Source organism: Microtus ochrogaster, unplaced genomic scaffold (assembly GCF_000317375.1).
Source record: "Microtus ochrogaster isolate Prairie Vole_2 unplaced genomic scaffold, MicOch1.0 UNK134, whole genome shotgun sequence".
Classification (NCBI taxonomy): domain Eukaryota; kingdom Metazoa; phylum Chordata; class Mammalia; order Rodentia; family Cricetidae; genus Microtus; species Microtus ochrogaster.
Window position 1 is genome coordinate 133,331 of NW_004949232.1, and position 11,360 is coordinate 144,690.

The following is an 11,360-nucleotide window of genomic DNA, read 5'->3' on the forward strand; positions in this document are numbered from 1 at the left end:
CCACCATGTGGTTGCCGGGAATTGCACTCAGGACCTTTGGAAGAGCAGGCAATGCTCTTAACCACTGAGCCATCTCTCCAGCCCTCTGCTATTGTTTCTGTTGATGTACAGAAATTTTTGTTTTCATGTTGGCCCATCTGTTGATACTTGAGTCAGTTCCTCTGCTGTTAGTGTTCATTTAATCAATAAGTCCTGTACATCCTAATGTCCTCATGGGTATTCCCTATGTTTTCTAGGATTCTCTCTTTCTGGTTTTAAATAAGGTTTTGTTTCATCTTAATGGATTTTTGTACAAGATTAAAGGTAATAATCTAATTTCACTTTCCTGCTGGATTCAATTTTGCCAGCACCATTTTTGAAAAGGCCATATTTTTCTAATCTGTCTTTCTCCTCCTTTATTAAATATTAAGTAAGAATATCTTTCTGGTTTTTCTCTCTGGGTTGTCTATTCTGTTATCTTCCTGTCAACTTTTATGACCATGACGGCTGTCTTTATGAAAACAGTTATAAAATATCGTCCCATAATTTCTGTAGTACTTTTCCAATATCTGCCTCCCTACCCCCATTTTTTGAGGCTAAATAGCACACATGAACTTATCACCTGTAATTTTGAAAATATTTCCACTCTAACATTTAAACAAAAATTTTATAGTGCTGCCCAACTGCTGTACTCTATGAACTACATCCTTACATCCTTACATATTATTGCATGACATGACTGTGCCATGTCAGCTTTTTTTGTGGGAAAATCCCATTTTGTTGAATCAAGGTTTAAAAAAAATGTATGTTGAAATATATAGGCCAGTTGCCACAGCATCTTAGATATGTGTGGAATTATAAAAGACTTATCCTTGATACTGTGTTCCTTATATTATAAGTACACTATAAGGGGCAGAACATGGCTGGCACTTGTGACTTGATTGTACCATGAAAATGATGTTTTTGAGTGTAGATTCAGACTGTAATCTGCTCATATTTCACCTTGGTGTTTAATGTCACAACAGTGATGATGTGTTTGTTTGTTGATACCTGATATCTGATTCTCTCAGGATTATTGCTACTCACACCACTAACTTGGTTAGGATGTTCAATGGTAACTTCCCAAACCAGAGAGATCAGTATTTTTTATTTCTCCTCCTCACCCCCACCCCCTCAACCCCTCAAACAGGATCCCTTGGTGCAGCCCTTTCTAGCAGAGACTCATTATGTAGTATTAAGTGGGAAGCATAAGTAAAAGTGTCTTGGGGTATTAACTGATTGATGTGCATAACCCATCACATTTGATGCAGAAAGAGCAGTTTTCATGATTGCTTTGTTCTAGTCAGTTTCTGGGAGAGTCATGGCCCTATTTCCCTACCCAGAAGTTGTAGTGTTTTAAAATGGAGATTTGGGAAATGGACTCTTGGCCTGCAGGTTTGCATTGCTATCCTGACTCAGACAAATATGTCACCATTTTCCATTTTCAGAGAACTAAAAGAATTATGAACACTACTAACCTAAAATCTGTTAGACAATAATACAGCATAAGTATTAAAAAGGGACACATTGAAAACTACAAAATTCAGACTCAATAGGTCATAGCTTCTCCTGAGCCATTCTTCTGTGATCTATTATATTTGAAAAGCAGTGGAAGATACTATAATTCTCACACAATTTAATATATTCATTTAATAACATGAATGCATCCAAGTTATGATACTTATGTGTATATGCTTAGTTGTAATTTCAATATTATTTAATTTGTTTTGGACTTCCCTCAATTTTTATAACTCTGTGGAAATGAAATTTTTTTCAAAACTTCTAAAATTGTTATTTTTCTGCATTGCCTTATGCCTATTGTTAGGACAATTTTAGATTGCACCAAATATAGCTAGTGTGGATTTTAAATCTGTTTGGTAGTGACTCAAATATTCTTATAAAATTAACTCTACAAACTACATGATTTTATGTTAATGTTAAAATAACCAGTTTTCAATGTTGTTACACTTCTTCTTACTGTGGAAAAAACAAAACTCTTTGCCTATAATGCAAGTCATGAATTTTGCTTTTATAGCTACCCCCTTCTTCCTTTAATGTTGTATCATTCGACCTAAAGTTTAAACATCCCAACTGAGCCTATTATAATAGAGTCATGTAAGGCCCCAATACACACAGAACTGATTCAGTATCAGTCTTTAGCATGATTTACAGGTGCAGAATTTAAAATCATATTTCCTCATCATGAATTTTCCTTCTGGTGCACGTATCCTGTTGTCCTGTGGGATATGAACACAGCATCCTTAGTAGATCAATAACTGTATCTAGACCTTAAATTTATGTCTTTTTCATGTATATGCTTGTGACACTATTGTGTCATGCTGTTTTTACAGATTTAGAAAATTTATAATAATGTGTGACTACATTAGAAATAATCTTTTTGATTACTTGTCTTCATTCATATCTGTATCCCTGATATCCATATGTCTCCTTATATCCAGGAAAACACTCTTCCTTATACTACTTGGTCAAAATGTATGTTTTTATTTCAGGGTCTGTTAACATTCAGGGATGTGACTGTGAACTTCTCAAAAAAAAGTAGGAATGCCTGGACTCAGCTCAGAGGACTTTGTACATTGATGTGATGTTGGAGAATTACAATAATCTGATCTCTGTGGGTGAATGTATTTTGATTCTAGAACTTATCCTTTGTATGTATTGACTGCACAGGTTGTGAGTTCTCTGTTAATCTGTCTTGGAAAGAACAGGAGACTAGGAAATGCTTGGTAGTAGGAACTTTTTTATGGAATGTGGTTTTTCTCTACATTTTTAAAATTTTATAGGTGTCCTACATTCTTCATTTTGGTTACAATATGAATTCAGAAACTCAGCAATGTATAAAATTTCCACCATATCTTTTTTTCTTTTATTTCTTCACATTGAAAACAAATTCTTTTCTCATACAGTATATCCTGGTTGTACTTTTCCCTCCCTCTACTCCTCCCAGTTCCTCCCCATATCCTTTCCCCTCAAAATCCACTCCATTTCTTTCTCTCATTAGAAAAGAACAAGTTTCTTAGAGATAACAAACAGGCATCACAAAGTAAATGTAATAAGATGTAGGTAAAGACTGTTTTTTTCTGGCTGCCCAGACCAGTAAGGTTTTCCAGCATCTTTCTCCTTCAGCAGCTATGGTGTTTCCCTGACTCTGCCTACTCTCTATCTCTGTTCTGATTTATTGCCTGGATTTACTCTGATAAGCCATTAGCCCAAACAGCTTTATTCATTAACCAATAAAAACAACGCATATAAAGACGGGTACCCCACATCATCTCCCCTTTTTTGTCTAATTAAAAAGAAATGTTTTAATGTTATATAGTAAAATTACATATAACAAAACATGTATTAAGCAAGAATTACATTTATAATAGTCTATTATTTGTATCTGGAACATTTCATATCTAATTTATTTTTATCATACCTAAGGAAAACTATGTCTGTCTTAATCTTGTGCAACACATATACAAAAGGACACCCCACATCAATAAGATAATGCAAAAACCATCATGTTGAATTTGGACAAAGTAACTCAAGAGAAGGAAAAGAATACTAGGAACAGGTACAAGCATCAGAGATCCATTCAAATTTTCACACTTAGGAGTCCCACGATAAGACTTAAAGCTATAATACATATGCAGAGGGTCTGGTGCATACCCATGTAGGTCTGCTGCTGCTGTCTCTGTGAATTCACTTGCACTTAGCTAGTTGGTTCAGAGGGCCTTGCTCTTCTGTTGTCCTCCATCCCCTCTGGCTCTTAAACTCCTTTTACTTCCTCTTCTGAATGGTTCCCTCATCTCTCAGGGGAAGGATTTGATGAAGACATCTCATGTAGACTCTCTCTCTCCAGACTGTCTGGTTGTGTATCTCTGCATCTTTTCCATCTGCTGCTGGGGGAAGCTTCTATGATGATGACTGAATAAGGCATTGATATATGAATATAGTAGAAGATCATTAGGAGTCATTCTATTGATACTTTTCCCCCTATACACCAGTAGATTTTGGTTTCCCCTAGGTCTCTGATCCTTGGTTACCCAAGCAGTGTCAGCTATGGGTTCTGTCTTGTGGACTGAGCCTTTAGTAAAATCAGACATTTGTTGACTACTCCCACAATTTCTGTTCAGCCATTGCCCTAGCATGTCTTGCAGCCAGGAAATATGGTAGGTCACCTGTTTTGTTGCTTGCTCTACCCATATCTTAAAGCTCCATGTTTATAATTAAATTTGACATCATTTTAATTGTGAGAAAAACTTGAAATATGCAAACTGAAAACTCTCCCTAAATATGATGAGATTCTGATAGGAAATAGCAATTGGCCAATTATTCCTAGATCCCTCTACTTTGTTCTCTTCATGTGTCATGCACAGTACTGTGTTAGACTTTGGTATTCTTTTTGTTTTATTTTATATGCATTGGTATTTTGCCTGCAAGTACATCTGTGTGAAGGTGTTATATCGCCTGGATCTGAAGTTGTAGATCTGAATTTCCTCTTGGACTGGAAATTAAACCTAGGTCCTCAGGAAGAGCAGTCAGTACTCTTAAACCCTGAGCTATCAATCCAGCCCCAGACTTCTTTATTCTTTATTCATGGGTCATGGACAACCGCAAAGAATATATGAATTATTATATGTAAGGTAGGCCTGGTCATTTGTCCAGATCAAATGAGATTGTCCTAGAATGTGGCTAGAGACTAGATATCCCAGGAAAGAGGAAAGGGTGGCCACAACCATGGTGGGATAGTGCATTGTAGCCACCACCAGGAACAGACAAGCCAGAACTTTGCCACAAACCACAGCCACGTGGCGATACACAGATTAATAGAAAGGGGTTAAATTAAGATGTAAAAGTTAGCCAATAAGAAGCTAGAGCTAATAGGCCAAGATGTGATTGCATTAATACAGTTTCTGTGTGATTATTTTGGGAGTCAGGGCAGCCAGAAAATGAACAAACAGCCTCCTTCAACAGTGAATGAGCAAGACCACAGTGAAAGCTCCAAGTGAAAGCGAAAAGAAGACATGAGAATGGTTTTGCGATATTCTTTTCCATGTGAAAGAATTCCTGATCATTTAATTTAGCATAGTGTCCTGATCCCAGGATGCATCCTGGCTGTTGTCATTGTTAGAATATGCTGTGCCAGCCTGGCTTTAGTGTTACACTCCTTTGATCCCAGTACTCGGTAAGCAAAAGCAGGTAGATTTCTGAATTCGAGCTGAGTCTTGTTTAGAGAGTGAGTTTAAGGACAGCCAGAAATACAAAAGGAAATCAGGTCCAGAAGAAAAAATGATGAAGCATTGTGCCTATCACATCTGAATTATGGTGACTTTAATACCTAACTATTTACTAATTATAATTTGAATGATGTAGGATTATTCTGTAATTGCTTTCCGTGTATGAACACCTTTATATTACATCCTTCATTTTATTCCCATTGGAGAACACACAGACCCCCTGCAGGGAAATAATCTCAGGAATCGGTACACAGAGTGGACCTGAGAATAACCGTGTGAGAAAAACCCTTTTCAGGGAAATAGTCTCAGGAGTCTGTACACAGAGTGGACCTGAGAATAACCCTGTGAGGGAAGTTACGAAACAGAGCAGTGTATGGAGCTCAGACAGTGGAGGACAGAAATAAGCAATAGTTGCCCATGACAGCTCTGTCGCAAATGATCAAGAGCCTGTGATGTCTGCTGGGATACTGTCGTTGCATTCATTACTTTTGAAGAAGCTAATTTTTTTAAAAAGAGATAAACCCTGTGATGCTTTTAAGTAAGACTTTAATCTTTAAAGGAATTGGGTCTTCTGAACAGTATTCCTCACTGCCTATATTACTTAGTAAGTACAAACACTGTGAACCTGGGATTGGGTTAGACTCTTTTCCATTAATTTCACAGAAAAAAATATTCAAAACATGACATGTATTCTAAATATAAAATCAGTGCGCTCCATTACAAAGTTAATTGATTACTCCTCAACTATATATTTATTTTTTGAAGGCTGTCACTCTGTTTTACTGACAGTCCATACAATAATATTGAAGGACTAAGGTTGACTACTGAGAGCTCTATTCTAAATAGTTGCTGGTTGACCTATCTTAAGAGAGAACTTAGGAAGAGAGTGAATTATCATATTTATATTGTTGGAACAAGTTCTATTAATCTGAATTTTACTGATTTTCAGAGAACTACTGCAAATGTGTTCCTGTCCACCAGCATTTGAAGACTAAAAAGGAGTCATGCCAATGTAATGACCTTGGCAAATAGCTTCATGACCCCTCTACATTTGTACTTTATAAAACAAGTAAAACTACAGAAAACTCTTAATAATGACAGATACAGTAATCACGGGGATGTCTCTATTGACTCATCAAACTCAGATAGGCATGCACACTGGAGAAGAACATTGCAAATCTAAATACTGCGAGAAATCTTTAATTTGTGTTCCAACATTATTTAAGACCAGAGACTATGCACTGCAAAGAAAGAGCAGAGTCAGGGGGGATATGATGACTCTTTCACCTCTACATATAGTTTTCTGCAACAAAAAAATTCTTTGGAGAGAAACCAAGTGTGGGATATATGGGAAATATTTCAGTACCACCTCAAGCTTCAGTGTACAGCAGAGGTTTGATACTGGAAACAAACCCTACACGTGCAACATTTGTTACAGATTTTTTACCCGTTGCTCAAATCATAAAACACATATAAGACCTTATACTGGGAAGAAACCTTACAAATGCAGAGAATGTGAGATGTCATTCTTTCAGTTGTCTGCGCTTCAAAACCATCAGAACATGCATAGTGGAGAAAAGCGATACCAATGGAAAGAATGTGACAAATCTTTTGCCTGTCATTCCTGTTTGAGGAAGCATCAGAATGTCCATATTTCGGAGGAACACTATAGTTGTCAAGAATGTGGAAAGGTCTTTTGCCAGCTTTCACATTTGAAAAGCCATTAGAGACTCCACAGTGGAGAGAAGCCTTACAAATGCAATGAGTGTGGCAGATCCTTTCCCCACTATTTATTCTTTAGAAAGCATCAATAGAGAAATTACACAAATACAAAGAATGTGATAAGTCCTTTATTTTATTGTGTTATCACATATTAAAGGCATTACAGAATTGATTCTGATGAGAAGCCTTACAAATGTAGGGAATATGACAGATGCTTTACCCAGGACTCACATCTTAGAACACATGAAAGAGTTCATACAGGAGAGAGACCTTACAGATGAAATGACTGTGACCTATCCTTTAATCAGATTTCAAATCTAAAAGACATCAGAAACTTCGTACTGGAGAGAAACTTTACAAATGTATGGACTGTGACAAGTCCTTTACCCATACCTCATATCTTAGAACACACCAGAGAGTTCATATTGGAGACAGACCTTTCAGCTGTAAGGAATGTGACAAATCTTTTACTAATGGCTCAATTCTTACATAATATTAGATAATTTATAATGAGAAAAATACCATTGTAAATAATGGGGCATAACATTTATCTAGTATTCTCTGATTACAAATAGCAACATCAGAAACATAAATATAAGAAATTGTGAAAGGCTTTTAATGAAGATTCAAATCTTAGAAAATATCATAGAATTTATACTAATATAAAATTCTGCAAATGTAACTGTGAAAATTTTTTTATGTGTATGGCTGCTTTGCCTGAAAGTATTTCTGTGCACAACATGTTATGTCTGTTGCCTGTGGAGGCCAGAAAAGGCATAAGAATCTCTGAAGCTGGAGTTGCAAACATTTGAGTGCTGTTATGTGTGTGTTGGGAATTGAAACCCAGTACTTTGGAAGAGCAGTCAGTGCTCTTAACCACTAAGTCATCTATCTCTTCAGCCCCTAGGAAAAGTTGTAGTAAATACATTTATCTTGTCCAACGTCCAAAAATTCATAATAATACCAGACTAGGTGGTACACATCTTTAATCCCAGCATTTAGCAGACCAGAAACAAGAAGATCTCTGTGAGTATGATGCCATCCAAATTTACATAGTGAGTCAAGACAGGTACTACATAGATCCTGTCTCAAAGAAAAAAATGCTAAGAACAAATGTAGTAACATAAAAATGTGACAAAGCCTTTAGTTTTCCTCTAATGGGCTGCGCATTACAAAGTTTATACTTCTCAGAAATTGTATAAAGGTGTAGTGTATATAATCCCCATGTTGTGTTGCTTATTGGACATTCACCCACCAAACACATTGAATGTGACAAATCCTTTACATGGTGCTCAAATTACCAATATAAAAGCAAATTCATATTGAAAGATAAATATTATCTTACTATCATGAAAGGTAAGACTTTATTAAAGTCTTATCTTTTGCTCACTTTCAAAATCTTCATACTACAGTCAATCATTACAAATAGCAAAAAAGTGAGAAACTATAAAGATATGGACAGTGAATGATAACAAATGATGCTAACATACAGATCTGAAATACCCAATGGCTCTGGGTGGTGGTGCATGCATTCAACCCAGAACTCTAGAGACATAAGTGGGTGGATTTCTGTGAGTTCAAAGGCAGCCTGGTTCAGAGAGAAAATTCCAAGAAAGCTAGATATACACAGAGAAACCCCATCTCCAAAACCCAAAACAATAAGTAAAAGAAATCCCTGAGGGCATAAAGGAATTCATTATGAATTATTAAAGAAAAATTGGGAAGTATTTACTGTATAATCTAAAATAAAATGATATAGTTACCATTAATTTCCAGTAGACCCTCATGGAGGTAAATGAGACTGTTGGACCCAACCTCAGTCATGATGAAATGGTAATTGCCCAGTCTTACACAGTTGCTTGTACTTAGTACTTTCTGGACTGTTATGATTCTCTGTTATTATTCACTATCTATTGCAGGAGATAGTGAATAGCTTCTTTACACAAGGTTGAGAGTAGTACAAATTGATCATTAAAAATGTGAATATTTACATGGCAGATAAACAACATGATCATTAACAAAATATCAGCAGGTTCTGCCCTTGGACCTATACTTACTTCTCAAGCCTCAGGTTTTTTTTTTTTTTTTATCACAGCAAGGATTCCTCTCAATGGTTCAGGCTTCAAATTCAGGAGAGTGGTTGGTTATATCAATGAGCAGTCCTGCCAGTATTGCAACTGTACACACATATTGGCTAGTAGATTGGTACTATAAGATGCACAGCCCAGGAGTAAGTAAGACTATTGACATCATTTCTCTGCAAACAGCCTGTACAGGACTTTACAGTACTACAAAAGCTAGCCAGGTGGGAGAGTTTTCTAGTCAGTTCAAGATTACTCTCTTTATCTTGCCACCAAAATGTTTGGTGTCTTTAGCAACACCATGCAATTATGGTGGCCAAGCAAGACCACTAGCAAGGACCATTTTTGTTTGGGATGACAGTGGGACCTCATTGTCCAATAATTGTTAGACAAATAACTAGTACCTGTAACAGAGAGTTGCATTTAATAGCCCCGTGACTGGGAACAGCTCATTTGGGATACCTCTCTGCTCAAAGTTTTTAAAATTATATTTCATATTAACTTGTGAGACAATGGGATTTCATAAAGCTTCTTAATACATCTTTCCTTTTGACTCTGCCTCTCTTCCTCCTTTTTTCATGTCTCATCCCCAATTAAACATGAGAACATATTCACTACTGCATTCTTTTATAGCGCATATATTCTACTATCTTCTCTTATTATATTTTCACTTGGGTTGCAAAATTTCAGCTCCCATGTAGCTTCTTCATATACATCTCATTTAAGTTGACTTGCCTTAATTAGTGTTTCTATTGTGTGATGAAACACCATGACCAAAAAGCAAGTTGGGGAGAATAGGGTTTGTTCAGCTTATACTTCAGCATTGCTGTTCATTAGCAAAGGAAATCAAAATAGGAATTTAAACAAGGCAGAAACCTGGAGCTGATGCAGAGGCCATCTATGGGTGCTGTTTACTGACTTGTTTTCCTTGACTTGCTCAGCCAGCTTTTTTTTTTTAAATAGAACTGAGGATCACAAGCCCAGAGATAGTACTACCAACTCTGAGCCACTCCTTTCCACATTGATACTTACTTGAGAAAATGCCCTACAACTGGATCTCATAGAGGCATTTCCTCAACTGAGGCTCCTTCCTCTCAGATGACTCTAGCTTGTGTCAATATAACACAAAAAACCAGCCAATAATGACCTTTCAGCATCTTCCTCTTTTTGCTACTACTCTACTACATGTTTGAACCATTCCTCCCCCAGGATTCTCACTCTCTAATATCACCTATATTCTAGTATTTATCCTCACTTCCTGGATCTATCCACTAATGGTCCATTTCTAGATCCCTGACTTTTACATGTGGTCTTTCTAGAATGCACAAAACAAAAATTTCAAGCCAAGAGACACATTTTCATTTTTTCAGTGTTAGGTGATAGCCATCTATGTTTATTATGCATGCTCTAAATAAAGTAACAATGAATATGATGGGTAGATGCTCATAGAAAAGATGTCAAGTTTTTTGATTTTCTACCCTCGAGTGTTTTTGTGCATTAGTTTCCTTTGAGATTAAAAGCTTTCATCTTGGAGGAAGCACCAAAAACCAAAAGAAGTATAGGAATTTGATGAAAGAAGTAAGCTAAGAATTAGACAACTTAATAACTTCAGGAAGTTGCGGGAACTGGCAAGACTCAAGCATAAATAATTGGTAAGGGCTGCTGACACTGTCAGACAAGCTGAGCACAAAAGATGCTCATACCAACCATGAAGCAGACACCAGTCAAGTTGCCTGGGCCAGACAAGACAAGACAAGACAAGACAAGACAAGACAAGACAAGACAAGACAAGACAAGACAAGACAAGACAAGCTGACTGAGTGGCTTAGAAGACATTTCCAACCTCCTCTGAGCTGCCTGCAAGCTGTGCAGTGATCCCCAGGTTTCCAGCTTCATTAGCTATTATCCCCACAGGATGATGCAGCTGTCATTTAGTTCTTTGTGCTTCTGTAAGTAACTCCTCACCCCACTTTTGTAAGTCACCCCAATAAAACTCACTAGTCCACTGGGTTTAGGAATGACTCAGTGCTTAAGAACACTGTCTGGTTTTTCAGAAGACTCAGCACACTTTGAATTCCTAGCACCCTCACACGGGCAGATCTGTAACTTCAACTCCAGGGCATCCAATTCCCTCTTCTCGGAACACACATGGTGCACAGACAAGACATCCCCCCAAAAGAAAACAATCACCATTGGTTCAACAAGTTAGACTTTGTTGCTTTCCACTTGGTTTGTCTTTGTTCCCACAGGAATACTGTCACATATCAGTATTGTAACTGGACTACACAATACTTTT

The 11,360-nt window shown here is 36.9% G+C and overlaps 1 pseudogene; it reads left to right on the forward strand.

Moving 5' to 3' along the window:
- LOC106144464 overlaps nucleotides 1–7,476 on the forward strand; it is a 9,689-nt pseudogene extending 2,213 nt beyond the window's left edge.
- The last annotated feature ends 3,884 nt before the right edge of the window (nucleotides 7,477–11,360 follow it).